General features: G+C 52.4%; 1 protein-coding gene across 19 annotated transcripts in view; it reads right to left on the bottom strand.

Moving 5' to 3' along the window:
• Nucleotides 1-18,683, bottom strand: part of RBFOX3 (RNA binding fox-1 homolog 3) — a 505,472-nt gene that overhangs the window by 312,313 nt on the left and 174,476 nt on the right. For all 19 annotated transcript variants that reach the window (XR_010838272.1, XR_010838271.1, XM_067021693.1 and 16 more), the window contains one exon: nucleotides 8,909-9,051. The gene's annotated coding sequence lies outside the window, so the exon portion shown is untranslated. The remainder of the gene's footprint in view (nucleotides 1-8,908; nucleotides 9,052-18,683) is intronic.

Genomic DNA, 18,683 nt, shown 5'->3' with positions numbered 1-18,683 from the left:
ATGGGCCCTAATCCAATCTGACTGTGTCCTTATGAGAAGAGGAGGCTAGGACACAGACACACAGAGGGACGACCATATAGGGACACAGGGAGAAGACGGCCATCTACAAGCCAAGGAGAGAGGCCTCAGAAGAAACCAATCCTGCGCACACCTTGATCCTGGACTTCCGGCTTCCAGAACTATGCAAAAGTAAATTTCTTTTTACCACCCGGTCTGGGGCACTTTGTCATGGCAGCCCAAGTAAATGAATGCACCCTCACACATGACCACATTCCCAAACAAGGATGCTGCTCTGGGTACACCAGTCAGACGCGGAGCTTATTCACACTTCACCAGTTTTGTGATCTGACTTATGTATCCTCTGTATCTGTGCTTCTCAAACTCTCTGTGGCAAAGACCTCACTGTTTTACTTCTAATTTATTGCAGAGCCTACCTTTTGGTTTTTTGTTTTTTAAAGCTATAAAAATGGGATTACTGGAAGTATGGAATAAAAAGACATACAAAATACAAAACCCAACTTCTTATTATTAGATTCAGTAGACACAAAATCGGACAGAAAACTGCTCTTTCACATTGGCTGTAAAAGGTTCTAAATGAATACTTCCATCCTCATCTTGCAGAGACCAGGGCAGCAGCTCACAGGCAGGCACTGGTCCTTGGACCTCACTTTGAGTAGCTCCGATTTGGATCCTAGAGACACGTGAGCCAGTGTTGTCACCAGGGAGCAGCTGTGGGATCAAATTCTAGATGGCCCCGTACTAACCATTCCTCTGTAGCTCAGTTTCCTCAGGGAACCTAGCTGATAGGGTCACTGTGAGGATTAACAGAGGTGAGGACCTTGGCTAAGATACCTGAATCATGTGTCAGCTGGACCAATATCCAAGCCCCAACTACTGCTTTAGAGGCTCCAGCCCCAGGGGCGTCTCCCACATGAGGTGGTTTTATGAGTGTGCTGTTTGATCTTTGTTGAACTTGGGTTTGTCTTCTGATTGCTTCCAGGTCCTTCCAGAATGCTGGCATCCTGATGAACCCCCACTGGTAGCTGCAGGTGGCCACACCCTGCGAGCTTCCTGCAATTCCAGCCGTTACCCAGCCACACTCAGCGACACAAGGTCACTCAAAACACCATCTGCCCATGCATCACCCACCTCCTCTCCCGCCTCAAGGAAAAAGAGAAAAAGGATTCTGTTCCACCTCCATGTTTTCTCCCCGCCCCCACCACACACACACACCCCACTAAAGTTAAGCTTGTCTCGACCTCTACTTCTAGATTAATTTTTCTTCCTGAGGCATTTGCTGACACTCCCTTTCTGTTCTTTGCCCCTCAGAACACCGATGTCTTTGAAAACACCAGGCCTGGGAATGCTTAGTGTATCCTTGCAAATCGGATAAAAAAATAATTTTCTCCCAATCCATAAAAATCCCCACTCATCTGTTTGCCCTTTGAGGGGAGTTCGCTGCCACGTCAACGCAGAAGAACCAAGTAAGGCTTCTATGGAATCAGATCCAGGGGCCTAGGCCGGTGCCCTTCTGGCAGTGGACCGGCAAGCACACATCAACTTCTGGATTAGGTCGGCTCACAAACCCTCATGGCCCCCAGTAGCCCATTTTGAATCTCGAATCAGTGGATTTGTACAAATCCATGTAGAACCTCGCACACCTCTCTGTCCAGGACTTCTCCTTGAAGTCCGAAGTTCTTTACAGGAACTGCATGTGATGCATGCACAAGTGCGTCAGCATAGCACCTGAAGCACAGAAACTTGTCCCTCCCTCCTCTCCACGCCCCTGCCTGCTGCTGTTGATGGTGATAATCATTTATAGCTTGGACCAGACGACGTGGCCCTGATACCAATGGCCCCTAATCTCACGGGAAGATGCACCATGTGCACATGAAGATGACTGGGAACGGCGTTTTCCCAGGAGGACACCCTACCCACGTTGGACTTTTTTATCCGTAGACTTCAAGGCAGCTGGTACCAGCCTGTTTGCAGCCTCACCTCCTCCTCATCCCCTGGTACCTTTGTTCCTTTCTCTACCAGCCTCCCCCAGTCCTGGATTCTCACTCCCGCACTTCATCCTCCTGTAGCCTGCTGCGCTCCTCAGCCTTCTGAGACTCCACATTTCTAACCCCCGGTGCTGCTATGTGCCCGACCACCTCCTTCCCCCAAGGACTCTCTTCCTCACCTTCCCAGGCTCGGCTCTGACTTCCTCTTCCCATCCCTTCCTTTGGGCCTCCCGAGCCTCCAGGGAGACCCTCACCGGCCCGGCTCTGAAACAGCTCCCAAAACATGTGGCAGGAACTGTTTACTTTTAGTTTGCTCTCAAGACCAATCTCAACAGTGGACTGATGGGAAGGAGATGACACAGAAAGGACCTCAGCCAAAACAGCTGGCACTGCTGCCCCCTCTTGAATTACAGAGGACCTATGACCTTGGGTTGGGGTTTTCAAGAAGCCCCTCTTATAGCTTGAGGGTTCGAGCCTTCCCTTCCTAATTGGCCTATGGGTACATTCTTATTATTGTCCTTAAAATGACCAATGATGGTACTTCTGGGCGGGGGACAAGTAGAGTTCACGGTCTCTGGGCTCACCTTCCTCCCCAGTAGTCTTGGCGGATACAGTAGGTAGAATTGTGTCCCCCCAAAAGGGTATCTTGAAATTCTAACCCCAAGTACCTGTGACTGTGACCTTATTTGGATTTAGGGTCTTTGCAGATGTGATCAAGTTAAGACGAGGTCCTCCTGGAGTAGGGGGGCCCTAATCCATAGCCGGTGTCTTCATCAAGTGAGGGAAACTTGGACATACACCTACACACACAGAGGGGCACGGTGTGTCAAGACTCAGGGACAGACAGACACCGAGGGGAGAAGTCACGTGGTGACGGAGGCAGAGACTGGAATGATATGTCTGCCAGCTAAGGAACGCCGAGGGCTGCCAGTGACCACAGAATCTGGAGAGAGAACGGGGCCCTGCTGGCACCTTGACCGCAGACCTCCAGTTCCCAGAAGTGTGAGAGAATAAATCTCTGTCGTTTTAAGGCCCACTGTTCTGTGGTCCTTTGTTGCGACAGCCCCAGGACTCCCCCACAGAGCATCTGAATCTGGAGCGCCCCCACACACACAGGTTCCCCATCTCAAAGCCCTGGGCTCTGATGAGATGGCTGCTGACCCCTGCCACTCTTCTCAGACTGTTTCCATCCTGGGAGCAGCCAGCATTGCTTCCCTTCCAGCCCCAGAGCTGAAGCTACATCTGGAAACTCTTCTCACACTTAATTGTTTTTAATGCTTTAACACACTGAGTGACTAATGGACTCTAATTGGACAGCTCCGTCACGGACGGGGTGCTCTGACAGCGCCCTCTGCCACCCACCCCCCCTCCTGGGCTGCTCACTCCCAGAGTTCAAAGGTCACCAACAAAAAATATTGGCCCGTTCTCCTATTTTTAAAAAGATGTCACACCAGTGCCAATAAGCGGTTTCATCCTTCAGCCAACAAACATGAGGCAAAGAAAAGGATAGCAAAAAAGCCAAAAGCAGATGGGACAACATATCACCAGTGCCACTGAGGTTTGTGACACCTGTCTTGGACAGAAAGAGGGGTTCTTGGAGGCAAACCCGGCACTAGTGAATGTTAAAGAGGCTGGAAAATTCCAGCCACAGAGAAACAGGGTCCAGGCCTTCCCCACGCAATCAGAGGAAAGGAGAGGGGAGAGAGAGAAAGAGAGACACAGAGAGAGACAGAGAGGGAGAGGATGAATATAAGGAGAGGGTTCCAGACTCTTCCCCCTTCCTCATGGGCACATCCCCAGAACTTGTTCTAGAAGTAAATGTTCAGAAGGAAGGATTAAAGCTGACCTCAGCGCTCTCCCAAGTCTTCTTTTCCAAACACATTTAGCAATAGAAGAGCAACCACAGGTATTTCTAGAAAGACTCATGTTTCCAAAAGCTGGCTCAAGCTAAAGTCTTCAAATTAAAATGTCAGGCATGAGAAGCAAATAAGATGCCTCTGCAAGAAGGGAGAAACACCAGCCTCATCGTTCAGGTGCGTATTACCTGTTCCACCCAGCAGCCACCGGGACTTCCTCATGCGTGGCAGGAATGTATTAACTGCAAGTGTCAGAGAAACGTCCCATTAGCTTCTGGTGTAACTAGATAAAGTCACGCTCTCCCTCTCCCCACCACTGGGGAGACATTTACCTCGATGCTCTAGAAAGCTCTGCGTGCATTAATATTGCTGATGTGGGCAGGCTTTGCTACGGCTTGACTCCCTGAGGGTGCCATGTGATGGATTCCAGTTTAACAGCTTTTAAAAACAAGCAGACAAGAGACGAGCGTGATGGATGATGCAGGAAGCACGCTCATTCGGGAATGATTTATGGGAAGTCGCATGTCGCCGCTCAGGGGTTCATCCCCTAGGGTGGGAACTGGGGTAGAGAGATGGGCTCTAATATCGTTGGGGGGGACAACAGCCTGAAGTGCCAGCTGCACAGCCACGACACGCTCATGCCTGACCCAACACGAGTGGGGCAGCCCCTGCTTCGGCCACACGCTCTCCCCTGTACTTGAAAAAGTGTGACTGGCCCAGCCCGAAGCCATTCTTCTTGGGTGTGGACTTTCCCCTTCTCTCTCCCCTGCAGGTTTTAGGAGCGCCCTCTGAGGGCCCAGAGGTCAGAGCAGAAGACTTTGTTCATCTCTCAGCTCCAGAACAGAGGTGCTCCCCCACCCCAAAAAACATCTGGAGAAGGAACAGCCAGCTGTGCCCTCTGTCTGAGCGACCGTGACACACAGCACCGAGGGTTGGAAGGAGTCAGACCGTCCAGTGAGAGCGGTGACGGGGAGGGGAGAGAGAAAGGGGAGGGTCACGGATAGAAGAGTGTGATGCCCACTGCGAGTTTCTGTTCCGGATACTGGCAGGCGGGTCCCGCCCCGTTGATCTGGAGCACCCATCTGCCCCCGGCCTCTGCCACTGCATATAAGAGACAAATCTCATTTTGCAGCAGATTAATTTCCACCCATGTTTTTAATAAGGACTCAGAATTTACAGTAAAATCCAAATCAAATCCATATTTAAAGTCTGAGCCTCAGAATGGGATCTGACTTATGGGACCCTTTCCAAGGCAGAGAAAGGGAGCCAGGAATGGGACAATGTCTTGGGAGGAAACAGCTTCCTCCCATGCCCTCCTCTGACCCCTTCCTGCCCCCACCTGACCCCAGGGCTCCATCAGGGACGTGTCTGCAGAGCTGGGGAGCTACACTAGACAGTCCCACATGCGACAGGAAATGGAACAGCCCGCTCACCAGAGCAGAAGCTCCTGCGCGCTCTTCCGTGCAGTTTCGCCATCATTCTCCATCATCATTACTCATCCCAGAGTACCCCTAGGGAGCACTTTCTCCAGGCAACCTCCCACTGCGAGAGGGCATGGAAGATGCAGGGGCTCCATACGTGCCTGTGTTGGAGCCTCTCCCCAGCACCGTCACCCCCCAAACCTCCATCCCCCAGGTCGACTTGCCTCCAAAACGCCTGTTCCTGCTGCTTAGGACTAAGTCACGGACGAGGGGCCTCTGGGGGAGAGAAACCAGTTGGGAGGCCTGCTGCCCCATGCCTCGTTTCCTTTGCAGACCTCAGCTCTGGAAGCATGGGGGCACCTGGAGGGTGGGTTTGGCAGCCCCCCTCCGAAGCCTGCATCTGGATTCCACTGAGAAGAGTGGGGGCACCGCCACTGGGTGGGAGGGTGTCTGCAGGGGCTCAGCAGCCGGCACACCTGACCGCTGATCAACGTGCCTGGCCCTCTCCCTTCAGACCCACCCCCCACCTGGAGGCGATCAGAAGGCGATACACAGAGCCCAGCTACCTCTGCAGGCTTCAGTGCTGCTCAGAGCGAACGGGACGTGAGGGGTCTTCCCTTTGACGCTTCTCTACCCTGGACTTCACCCCACTGGAAGGGAGAAGACCCTTGAGGCACTTTCCCTATTTCGTAACTTCAAGCATGCCTTCGGAAGCCACAAGGGGACAGAAAGGGCGTATGCACCCAGAAGCCGCTCCGGGCGGAAAGGAGCTTGCATAGCCACTCCTCTGAGCCCCAAGTTCCCGGACCCGCCATCGGGATCGGCCAGTCTAGTGCTTTAAGCTTCCACAACACCAGGGATTTACTTTTTTAGGAGAATGCTCGTCCTCAAACCCACAGAAAGGCGAGGCTGGGGCCTGCAACCTCCTTCAAGGAGGCAGCAAGGGGAAGTACCTTCCGAGGGATCACAGAGTTGCTCCACAGTCACCTGCCCACCTGCCCTCAGGATGTGGGCGCTCTGCTGCCCTGCCCCCAGGGACAGAGCCAGGTGCACTTGCTCCGAGCCAGGAGCCTGAGATTAAGGGGATGGTGCATGACCCTAGGAGTTATTTGGCTTACACTGAGGTCAGCCCCAAACCATGTGTCCAGTGAGGGTGCTTCAGAAAGCTGGCAAGGCTGGTATCTCGGTGCATGCAGTGACGAAGGGGCTGCGGAGGATGGCGCCCTGGCACTGGTTTTATGGCAACGCTGCGGGGAGCCCCAGAGAGGAAGCTTCAGAAGGTCCCGGGGGATTGAGACCTTCTGATGGGTCATGAGGACTTGCTCCTCTGTCCCAGTGTGGTCTGGGGCATATGGTCTTCCTTTCCGGCCCCTCTAAGTGGTCTCCAGTGGTTTAGGGAATGGAATGACAGCACGACTTCAGTGTAGAAGAGGGGTTGTTCAACATGCTCGTCTCCAGCACGCCCCCAGACCCACGCCTTTCTCATCCCAGGTCCACGGCATGGTCACCCCTCCCTGGGACAAGCAGCATCCTCCTTGCTGGTCCCCCGCTTCTGCTCTGACCTCCCTTCCCTGTTAGTCCCCCACCCAGAAGGCAACGACGTCTTCATACAACTCAAATCAGGTCATTCATCCCTTGCTCAGAGCCCTTCGATGGCTCCTACCATCCTTAAGACAAAATCCAAAATCCTTAACCCTGACCTAAAAGCTTCTGAACATAGCCTGGTCACTCTCTACCTCACCTCCTTCCATGCCCCGCTCACCCACTCCATCCTGGCAGACCAGCCTTCCTGCTGCTTCTCCAATGTGCCTGTGCGTCACTGCCCCAGGGCCTTTGTATTGGCCGCTCCCCTGCCTGGACCTCTGCCCTCAGAGCCCTGCCAGGCCGCCTCCTTCAACCTCTGCTCCCACCAGCACCAGGGGCCGCCCTGACCGCCTGTGTGCTCAGCAGCCTCTACGGTTCTCAATCACCCCCGCCCACCTCATTTTCTTCATAGCCTTGTCACTACCTGACGTTTCTCTAAATAAGCATCTGTTTACCCTCCACGTCCCTGCTAAAAGATAAACACTATGAGGGCAAGAACTTGGTGTGTCTCCACTGCATCTCCAGACCCACACCTGGGCTGGGCACCTGGAGGGGCTCAGGAATGGTTGGATGACTGAATGCAGACCAGTCAGTGGACCCACCAGCCCACTGAAGAAAAGGACCCAAATGCTCTGAGACAAGAAGATAATCGATTTGCATCATGAAAAGAACACAAGCAGCGCATTCCTGGAGATCCACCAGTGTTGTGTGTAGAATCTGATTCCCTGGATTCTAAAATGGGCATCTTTTAAGGAGCATTAGAGAGACCAGCCTGTGTTCTGGTCTCTTTGCCCAGAATTATTGTTGGCACCTTTCCAACTACGGGGTATGGGGCCTCTGGTCTTTCCTGCCCTGGATGACATGGACCCACCAGCTTTGTGCTGTTTCTCAGCAGAGAGCGGGGCTGCACGAACTCCAAGGTGGTGTAATAACGAATTTTTCTGGTTTCTGTCCCTGGTACCTGAGAGGTAACCGCTAAAACCTGTGGAATTCTTGAAAGATGGGAGTGCCTTTTGTTATTCATCAAGTCCCTTCAGACCACAGCTGACTTTATGCTAACCAGGTGGCTCAGGTAGACCCTCAGATAGTTTCAAGGAAGGGGTACTGGTTAGAGGTTTGGTATTTTCACTTCCCACCTCAGGGGTGGGAAGAGTTGCTAAAGACTGAGTTCAACCACGTGGCCAATGACATAATAAGACCCCAGTAAAACTCTGGACACCCAAAGCTCGGGACCTTGGTGGTTGATAAACACATGGATGTTCTGGGAGGGTGAGCTGCCCTAACGCTATCGGGAGAGGGCATGAGGCTCCAAGTCTGTCCGGCACCCCCTCAGACCCCTCCTATGTGTGTCTTTATAATAAAACTAATTGTAAGTATAGCACCTTCTTGAGTTCTGCAAGTTGTTATGAAAACTGGGGGGGTTGTAGGAACCCTCGAAGTTGTAGCCAGTGGTCAGAAGTGCAAGCGGCCCTGAGACTTGCAGCTGAAGTGGGGCAGTCTTGTGGGAGGACGGGCCCTAAGCCTCTGGGGTCTGCCAATAACTCTAGGTGGCGAGTGCCAGGGTCGAAGTACAGTCCAGCCACTGGAGGTGGGAACAGGGCAATCACTGAGTCCCCTCTAGAGCCAGATGAAGGCATCAGAGCACATCACTGGGTTACAGGGGAATGTGCACAGCAGGACACGGAACCGTGCAGGGGAGGGTCAGACCCCGAACTTGGCCTCTATGGCATTTTGTGCTGACACTGGACAATGGACACTACACCCTGTCTACCTTCCTTCCTGGGATAACAACATCGCGGCCAGGCTGACGGATCTCAGCAGCCACTCCTTACAATATCCCACCCAAGGCATTCCTAGGGATCTGCTGATTCTCCCTGTCCTACTCGCTGAAGCCACAGAAGACACCACAATCAGCAAACCAGAGCCAGCAGAAGAAGGTCCCTGCAATTCCCTCGTGTAAAATAAAATCGCCGCATCGAGATGTTTTTCCACCACAAATGCAAACTCCGAGGATGGGTGTGGTGGGTAGCTGGCGCCTTACCTGGTAGTGGAAGGTGAGGTCTATCTTGTGATAGCAAGGAGGCCCCCTGGGGTTCTTTCTGGAACTCCCTTGGGCTGGAGGGTTACTAGGGAAGGCGAGTATCAGCAGGAAAAGCTTCAGCGTCTCAGAGACAGGCTTCCAACCTGAAGGAAAAGAAAAGAAAAAAGGTTAAATGCCTTTGGAGCAAACATCCTTTTTTTTTTTTTTTTTTTGCGTTACACGGGCCTCTCACTGTTGTGGCCTCTCCCGTTGCGAAGCACAGGCTCCGGACGCGCAGGCTCAGCGGCCATGGCTCATGGGCCCAGCCGCTCCGCGGCATGTGGGATCTTCCCGGACCGGGGCACGAACCCGTGTCCCCTGCATCGGTAGGCGGGCTCCCAACCACTGCGCCACCAGTGAAGTCCCCATTTTTTGATATGAAACAAACATTGGTGTTAATAAGCAAGAGAAGAGAGAGCAGCTTCAAGGCCAGTTGGTTGCCACCGGGGATCACACCCCAGGGGAATAAGGGGAACTTTGTGGAAAACAAATCATTAGCACCCGACTGCTGCCTGGGGTGTGACGTCCTCTGCTGCTAGCCCAGCTCTCTTGCTGCGGAGCCCTGACCCCTGCAATTCTTTGACCCCACTGTGCTGGTCCCAAACCACCTTGTCTCATGCCCTCTTCTGCTCTTACTTCCCACCTCACCCACTTCAGATTCCAGGACCTATCCCTGTCACCACGACGGCAACTGCCTTGTCCCTCTCTTTTTAACAGCTTTCTCAGGTGATTTCACTCTCCTGACGCATCCCTCCAAAAGTGTCCTATTTCACTGGGAGGAAACACCCAGATTTGCCTGCAAGCCAGGTCAATCCAGGTTTGGGGACTCTGAAGCTTATACGATTTAGGGGGCTTTCTAAGAAAATAAGACAAGATGGTGGATGCAAAAGTAAGGTGCAGGGTCTTACACGGGGCCCATGGGTGCATCACTTCATGGTAAATCCTCCTCTACCCACAGGACCCTAAGCAGTCTGGCCTCCTGCTGCACCACTGGCCCCTCCTCCAACCATTCCCCACCCCCTGCAGCCCCTGGGCCTCCTGGCTGTCCCTCCACACTCAAGCACCTGCATCCCCCCTACATCAAGCCTTTGCACCAGCTGTTATACGGATAATTTCCCAGAAATTATCGAATCTGGTGTCACACAAATGCACTTGTTTCCTGTGGTCTTTCTTTGCCCCTCCCCCACCCCGGAATGCCAGCGTCCTGCGGGCACTTGATCTGTTTTATTCAACTCCATCTCCAGGGCCTGGAACATGCCTGGCACATCGTTGGAGCTCACTCAGTATTCGTCGAGTGAATAAATGAATGAATGAAAGAACCCCCCCGCTTTATTTTCCTGTTTCACACTCTTAGGTTTACTTAGAATAGCGTCCCATGTCAGTCTCTAGAGCAGGAATTCCCAGGAAACAGAACGGAGCTGGTTGTTTCTGTTCATTTTGTTGGTGGCGTCCGGTTGGGTTTTGCAGGGGTAGGAGGCACCTGGGCCTTGGATATTTTTTTCTTTCTTTCTTTTTTTTTGCTTAATTTACTCTGAGTGTGTGTGCCATCAGGCAAACAGGACACAAAACCATTTAGGGGATCCATTCTGATCATCCTGGAGAGACTGGCTTTGGGGAATGGTTATGAGATCATGTTGGCCAGGGAATGGTTGAGCTCTGCACCCCCCCAGTGGAAAGGCCCCCACTGGCACATCCCCAGAAATCTCACAACAGAGATTTTTAAAAATAATAAAGAAAAAATTACCATTTTTTTTCTTTTCCTAAAATCTGGTTACTTAAGGGAGCACTGCCCCATCCCAAATGGCAGGGCCAAATTCACAGAGCGCTGCCAACTGCAGAGACATGCCCGGGCACATGTGCCTTTCCAGTGACCACCCATGCCATGCAGAAAGCCAGGAGCTGGGCATGGGAGAGGCCAGGAACAGCCCTGAGCTCCACAGGCCACTTTTCAAGGGCAGAAACAAGTGTGTGATCTGATTCTCCTAGGTCAGTGGGCTAAATGCAATGAGAGGGATGGCTGGGGGAGGGGCTGGGGGAGAAAGAGGGGCTCACGCGGAAGTGGAGGGAGCCCAGGTAGAGGCGGCTCCAGCTGGTAACCGCAGTGGCGGGGCTAGAAGGCAGGTAGGCTGGCTTCTCTTACAACTAAACGCTTGATTCTCAGCAGCCAGCATAAAAGGCAAGGGCTGGCGTTCATTTTCTACCAGACCCGCTGGAACAGGAGCCACGTAGGGCTGTGGATGCTGCCCAGCCAGGCACGACACCCCGTGTCCCTGGTACCTAAACCCGGGAAAGAAAGTGACAAAGGAAAGAGCACAAAAATAGGGGGGACAGGCAGTAAGAATCCAAGGGATGCCCCCACACTCCTCCAGTCCCCAGCACCCTGATCGTTATGGACGATCCCCAAATCCAGGCCAGCTTCTCCAAGGGGCAAATGCCTCCACATCCCCCACCCGCCTGGCACCCTAACTCTGCCCCGCACGCAGTGCCTGCCGAGAGCAGGGCCAGCGCCAAGGCCTGAGGGGGGCCCCTCTCCCCGCTTCATTTGCTTTCCTCCACCCGAGCTGAATGGGACATTATCTAATAGCTTGTCCCTGATTGCAGTGGCACATTTTCCCTCACTCCACAGTAGGAAACACCATCCATCACCCACAGAGCAGAAGCCAGGCCCGCAGTTTCAGGGACCACAGGGCTCACCCAGGTGGGTTGCCCCAGCTCCCGGGATGCCAGGGGAAGGAACTGGTCCCATCCTGCCCGTGGAGCCCAGCGTGGGTGGAGGCAAAAGGCCAAGCAATGAAGTCGCCAGGATGCCTCCCTCAAGGCCCACAAGGTTGGCTCGGTTGATAAGGCAAAAAGAAAAGAGCAGAAGGCCAAGTCCGCCCAAGGCCAGGTCCAGGGTCAAGGCTACAGCCTGTCAGCTCAGACTCTGGACTCTGAGGCAAAAGGGTTGGCTAGGTTGCAGGAGCGATCTGCGTCTTCCTCATTCTCGGAATTATATTTCTTGCACCCAACCATGTACCAAGCTCGGTGCCAGGCACCCATGGTTCCAGGCTTTGCCAGAGCACAGCCTGTGCAGGGAGGCAGGCAGATGGGGAGGATTCTGAGGCCCAACCCCCACCCCTGCCCCACACCCATTCCAGAACCCCAGGGTCACCGGGGCACAAGGGCTCACTGTGGGCCAGGACTCTTCCCTGCTCCCCCTATACCTGCTCAGGATCCACACCCCTGGCATTAGTGGCGGGCACCCTCCAAATAATTTGGGGGTTGACAGAGGCTTATATCCCAGGAAGGCTGGAGATGTGATATAGAGAAGGCCCTGGATCTGGAAAGTGCCAGGCATGGTCCTGCCAAGGGCGAGGGCAGGGAGCCTGGATGGGCGGGAGGGCTGAGTCTCAGTGGGCAGTAAAGAGCCCAGTCCCACTACCTGCTTCCCCACATCTCAGCTGTGAATTGAAGTCTCCCAGGCCTGTGGCCCAGTCTGACTACTCCAGCCCATGGCAGCTGCTGAGCCAGCCCAGCTCCCAGCTTTGCTCCCAAGGCGGCAGGAAGCTGGGGGCTGCTTTCGGTGCTCCAGCCCAAAAAGGCCTCCTGTTGGATTCTTGCCACTGGGGAGAGAAGATGGAAAAATTAACACCTGGGCTTTTAAAAGGTGTCTTCTGCAAAAAATAAGCCAACACACAAAGGGGCACTGGCCCCAGCAGAGGCTCCTTCTAGAAAAGACTTGCATGGATGACAAGGTCCTCTGGCCACCCTCAAACTCCAGCCCTTCTGATGAGCAGTTACACAGCCAGGGACTGGGCAGTCAGCCCCTCCATTCCTCTCTGAGGGCCCCTGTCCTCTGCCCACCGTGCAGCTGGACTCTGTCCTGAGGGGCTGAGCAGAGTGGTCCAGGAGGAAGGGGGGAGGGAATTGAGAGGGGAGGGGAGTGAGGAGGTGGGGGGAGATGAAGGGACTGGAGAAGGGAGGAAGGGGGGAGGGAAGGAGGGGTGAGACCCTGGCCGAATCATCATCATCATCATTGAAATAGGACTGAACGTAGTCCCACGAGGGCAGACCTGTGTTGATCTTTGCTCACCATGGCTCCTGGTACCTGGCCCAGTGCTGCACACAGTAGGTGCTCAGTCAATAAGTGAACAATGAAAAGAAGGAGAGGAAGGCACATCCGGTTGAGCAGTATGCAGGGGGGTACCGTTTCTCATTAAAATTCCCAGCCAACCTTAAAACCAACACATGGAATTAACTGTTCTTAATTTGGGTCTGTCAGCGGGATGGTCTCCGGCTCTCAGAGGTAGAATGACCTTCACGTTCTACACAGCAAAGCCAGCAATCCGAGCCCACAAAAGCCCCCCACACTCACAGCTTCTCTTGCAGAGGGAAGGCCCAGCAGCCAAGCAGATATTCTGGACTTGCTTCCAAATCTCCAAGAGAAAGGTGCACTTGGACTTTAGGGCCCAGGGACAGGCTGGGACAACAACAGTCCTTTATAAAGTACAGGTCACCTGAGGATGTGTTTTTATTTACAGGACTTGGGTTGAGGCAACACAGAGAAGCAGAGACAGCCCATGAGCTAACATGCAGCCCTCCCTGGAGTGCCCTCCCTGGGTCCCCTGCCAGCACATGCGCACCATTGTGGGTTGGGGGGAGGGGGCAGGGGGGCGGGGATGCTGTTTAAGACAACAGCTCCCCCCCTGGGCATGTGCAGCCCTGCAAATGCAGGTCTCGAATTCGGGATCCCTTCATCTCCTCTTTGGAACAAGGCACACAGTCGCTGCCCTCCATGACAGACTGGGTGACATTCCTGGAGACTCTGGGGCATTGGGGTGGAACAGTTTGGAGCATGTTCTCCTCCAGCCCTATCTCCGACATACTGCGTGACCCGGGAGAAGCTGAATGAATGGCTCTGACCCTTTGCCCCATCACATGAAGAGCCTGCTGTGTGCAGACACAGACCCAGGAGCTGGACGGTCCAAGAGGTGTGGTGTCTGGACTGTCACTTGACCTGCTCCCCCAAGAGGCACAGGGATAATACATTCCAAAGGTTTTGCACTAAGTCAGAGGCATTTTCTCCTAATGCCTCAAGAAGTCAAATGACCTCTCAGGGCCCCTAGAGCCACAGGCCTCTTCATAAAGGTCAGCTATGGACCCCAGGAGCCGCCTAAGGAGGGGGACAGGATGGAGTATAGGGGACCCCATTGCTTATGCCAAAGGTTTTCCCAAAGGACTCTGAAATCTTCGGAAATCAAGTTTTGGGGAGTTTGTTGTACTTTGTTTGTTTTAATGAGGATACAAACATTGCCAGAGGTGTGCCTGCATTCTTGTGTGGCTTCCCAAAGGGACTCCAGAAATGGCATCAGCAGAATCCCAGAGGACTCAACATACACATCTTAGAAATGGGCTTTTCTCCCCAAATCACACCTTTCTGCTGCATTTCATTGCAGAAAATGGAGCTTTTTAGTCCTCCAGTTCTGCCTGACAGAAAGTAAAAGAAGTTCAGAGTATTGGCACAGATTTTCCATAGAAACAGAGAATAGATGGGTGGTTACCAGAGGCAGGGGGTGGGGAGTGGGGGAAATGGTGAAGGTGGTCAGTAGGGACAAACTTACAGTTATAATACGAATATGCTCTGGGGGTGTAATGCACAGCATGGTTACTTTAGTTAACAGTGCTACAGATATGCTTCCGAAAGATGCTAAGAGCATTTTTTTTTTTTTTTTTTTTTTTTTGCGGTTCACGGGCCTCTCACTGTTGTGGCCTCTCCCGTTGCAGAGCACAGGCTCTGGATGCGCAGGCTAAGCGGCCATGGCTCACAGGCCCAGCCACTCCGCGGCATGTGGTATCTTCCCGGACCGGGGCACGAACCCATGTCCCCTGCATCAGTGGGTGGACTCTCAACCACTGCGCCACCAGGGAAGCCCAAGAGCATATCTTAAAAGTTCTCATCGCAAGAAAAAAAAATGTAACTATGTGAGGTGATGGATGTTCACTAGACAAACTATGGTGATCATTTTGTAGTAAATACAAATATCAAATTATTGTGTTGTATATCTTAAACAAATACAAAGTTATATGTCAATTATATCTCAATAAAACTAGGAAAAAATTCAAAGTAATGGCAGGGATTCAGTTTTTGTTTTTAAAAACCATCCAAATTTCCAAACCAAACAGAGCTGCTTATCCTGCTAACTGTACCCATACATTAAAACGTGGAGTCCTCATTCAGTTGCAGGCTTTGTAGTTCAGCAGGGCACTGTATTCCTTCCTTATTTTTCTCTGAAACCCGCTCCTCCCTGTGTGCCAGCGTCCTTTCTCCCATCTTCTCTCTTCAATCTCTCGAGGCATCTTTCAGAGATGCTGGCGGCGTTCCCCTCGATTTCTCATCACACCAATTCCTTCTCAGTCTGCTTCCCCCAAAACATGAGCTAATAACCAAAATCAGAGCTTAAAATGGGACTCAAGCTAAGAAAGCAAAACTTGCTATTTCTTTAACCAAGAGAAGAATGTGAAGCATCTCATTTCAGTAGTAAAGATTATAGAGGATATGTAATATTCTGAATAAATGAATCTCCTCCTCCCATTTTTAAACCACTCTTGTGAAACCAGCTTTGTTCCCGACTCCTCTCATGCCTTATGAATCCTGTCTCTGGCAAAAATAATTTGGGTTTTATTATTCTGGCATCTAGTGGGAGTCTGTGACAATTTTACTGTAGCTCTGCTGGTGTTGCTTCTTCTTTTTTTAACACCAGTGTGTTTTAATAATAGTGTAGCTTTAGGTATTGTTGAAATGTTACATTATTCAACGTATCCAACGAGAATGGGAAGGGCCTCATGTAATTTATGTGTCCTCGGCGCTGTGCTTAAAGCTTGTGAAATGGAGGGGTGTCATTTGGGAAGCAATTTTCCCCAAGGTCAGGGAAAATTGAAGTGGCTGGAGACTGTGCGACCCGAGTGACAGCCGGGCTCAAGCTGGGGGCTCAGAACCCCTGACGTGAGGCTGGGACCAGTGGCCAAGGGACTCCGGGCCCCAAGCCAGAAATATTCCCCAAATACAGGAGAACTCCAGTATACTGCTGGATTGCTAGGCTGCTTGGGTTTCGAGCAACTCTTAATGAGATGGTGTTGCCAAGGCACGATCCAAAGCGTTCTCAGGCTCTGCTGTCCATTTCCCTGCCTCCCTAGCCAAACTGGGGTTCCTATGTCTAGGAATCGATGACCGAAACCCCGGGATGGTTAACTGGGCCTGTTCCAGACACATCAGGGGAGTTCAGGTCATCTGGTTCCCGCATTCTGGCCCTTCCAGAAAGCACCATTCCTGCGCCAAACGTCCATCAAGTCCCTCCTATGCTAGACACTGGGGACACAGATAAGAAACACCACACTGACCTGTACCCAAGGGGCTTATGGTACAGAGGGAGAGATGAAAATAAAGCAAAAATCCCAGCAGAGGTGGGGTGAGGCCACAGATGGCAAGCTCCACAGGGCAGACCTTAGTTTTGCTCAATGCCATGTTCCTGGCATCTAGAGCAGTGCCGGGCACATAGGTGTTAAAGGAATATGTTTGAGTGACAGAATGAAGGAATAAGGTACCAGTGAGAGAGGTGGACAAAGGATGTGTGGAACCCTGAGCAGAGGCTCCTCACTCACACTGTGAGGGTGTTCTTGCTCCCAGGTGCCAACCCTGGAATGAGTCAGAGACTCGAGGGGAGAGGAGGAGACAGCAGGTGCAGAGCCAAGAAGGAAGAGCAGGCGAGATGTCTTCCAGGGATGCAAATAATGGGGCAGGAGGTGTGGGATTTGATGTACTGGAAGATGACACTGGCCAATAAGTCAGATCAGATCATGATGCACCTTGAATGTCAGGCCAAGGACTTTAAAAGGCCACCTGAAGAATTTTAAGCCAGAAATGATGCAGATGCATGTCTTAGGAAGCTCACTCTCGTGCCAATATGGACAGGATGGAGGGGGTAAAAACCAAGGCAGGAATCTTAATCAGGAGGCTGCCGCCAGGAATCAAGTGAGAAATTAAGATTTAGGAAAGGGCAGATGGAGAATTTGTGTGATGCACAGGACTGAGGGAAGGTTACACTGAGGGGGCTTCAGCTGTGTTGATAATGTAGTTTATAAGTTATTCTTTATATATGTTATAAATGTTATAAATGTTATAATGTTATATATGTTATAAAGTTATTCTTTGTATATGTTAACAATTACTTTTTACAATTTTTCCAGGCTTGTGGAATTGAGGTCAGATTTCGACATGTGTTCAAAGAGCCCCTGATATGTATGGGGGGTGATATTTTGTAGATGGTTGGGTACTAGGATCTAAGGCTTAGGAAACAGTCATCTGCTTTGGAGATTGTGGCAGCCCGCCTCCAAGGTGGCCCCTACAATTCTCACCTCCTGTCCCCTTATGTAGCCCCTGCCCACATCAGACCAGCGCCGGTCTGTGTAACCACTAGAACATGGCAGAAGTGATGGTGCATTGATTCTGAGATCAGGTCATACTTACTCTGGGAGAAGTTGCCCGCCATGTCATAAGGACACTCAAGCAGCCATAGGGAGAGATCCACATGCAAGGAACTGAGGCCTCCCACCAACAGCCAACATGCTGCAACCTCATGAAAGACCCTGAGCTAAAAGCACTCAGCTCAGCCACCTCCAGATTCCTGAACCCCAGAAACTATGAGCTAATAAATGATTGTTGTTGGAAGCCACTACATTTCAATGTAATCCATTACAGAGCAATAGATAACTAACGCAGGAATTACCAAAATATATATATAAATGGTGGCTGAAGCCATGGGCATGGGCCACCTAGTGAGAAGGTGGACTAGGAGTACAGAAAAGGCAATGAGGGGGCATACGTGGGACACCCCAGGAGTTTGTGGGAGAGAAAGGAGGAACAGGAGAGGCCCCAAAGAGAAGGAAGATGAGATTGCAAAATACCACAAAAGCCCAAGGAAGGAGGGCATTGGATGCTTCAAAGAGGTCCAGCAGGACTGGACTTCTAAGGGACACAGAACTGAAGGTCAGTGATTTTTTTCATCAGAACTAAGGAGATGGACAGGTGCAAGGAGAGAGCCTGGAGCCGACCACGTCAGCTCCACCTGCAGGCCGTGTCTGTTCACAAGAAGACCCTGTGATTTGGGCCTGGGATGAAGGGCAGCCCATTCCCCACCGTTATTATCCTCACACTGCTTCCCTGGGTATTACCCACAGCCCACGCTCAGTAAAGGGTCAAAGCCCCCTCCTCACACCGGCCCCCTTTCTTCTGCCCTCTTGCAGGCCAGAGACACCAGCTCAGGGATGCCCTCCTTGGGAGGGACAGGGACAGGGGAGTTCCCCCATCTAGAGGGCCTGATGGGAGAGGCCAGGAACACCAGCTACGAAGGAGTCCCTGGGAATGCAGGGCTTCAGGAGTCAAGGGAGTGGGGGATTCAGGGGCAAAGGGAGGTGTAGAGGCAGCTCAGAGGATGGAGATGTGGGAAGGGGAGAGGGTGTGGGGGGGCGGTGCCTGGCACAGGGCAAAAGGAGATGTGGGAGGAACACAGGGGGCTGAGACATCTGGAGAGTGGGCGCGCTGGGTAGGGACAGGGGTGCAGGTAGATGGGTAGGGTTGCAGGGCGTGTAGACATGAGGGAGGGGACAGAGGAGGTAGGATGGAGTGCAGGGAGTGAGGGAGGGGCGTGGCTGAGAGGGATGGGGACGAGGGAAGGGGCGGGAGGAGGAGGGCTAGAAGGGC

The sequence above is a fragment of the Kogia breviceps genome, chromosome 19 (assembly GCF_026419965.1).
Source record: "Kogia breviceps isolate mKogBre1 chromosome 19, mKogBre1 haplotype 1, whole genome shotgun sequence".
NCBI lineage: Eukaryota > Metazoa > Chordata > Mammalia > Artiodactyla > Physeteridae > Kogia > Kogia breviceps.
Note: the sequence above shows the minus strand (reverse complement) of the source record. Positions and strands in the feature narration are given on the sequence as shown.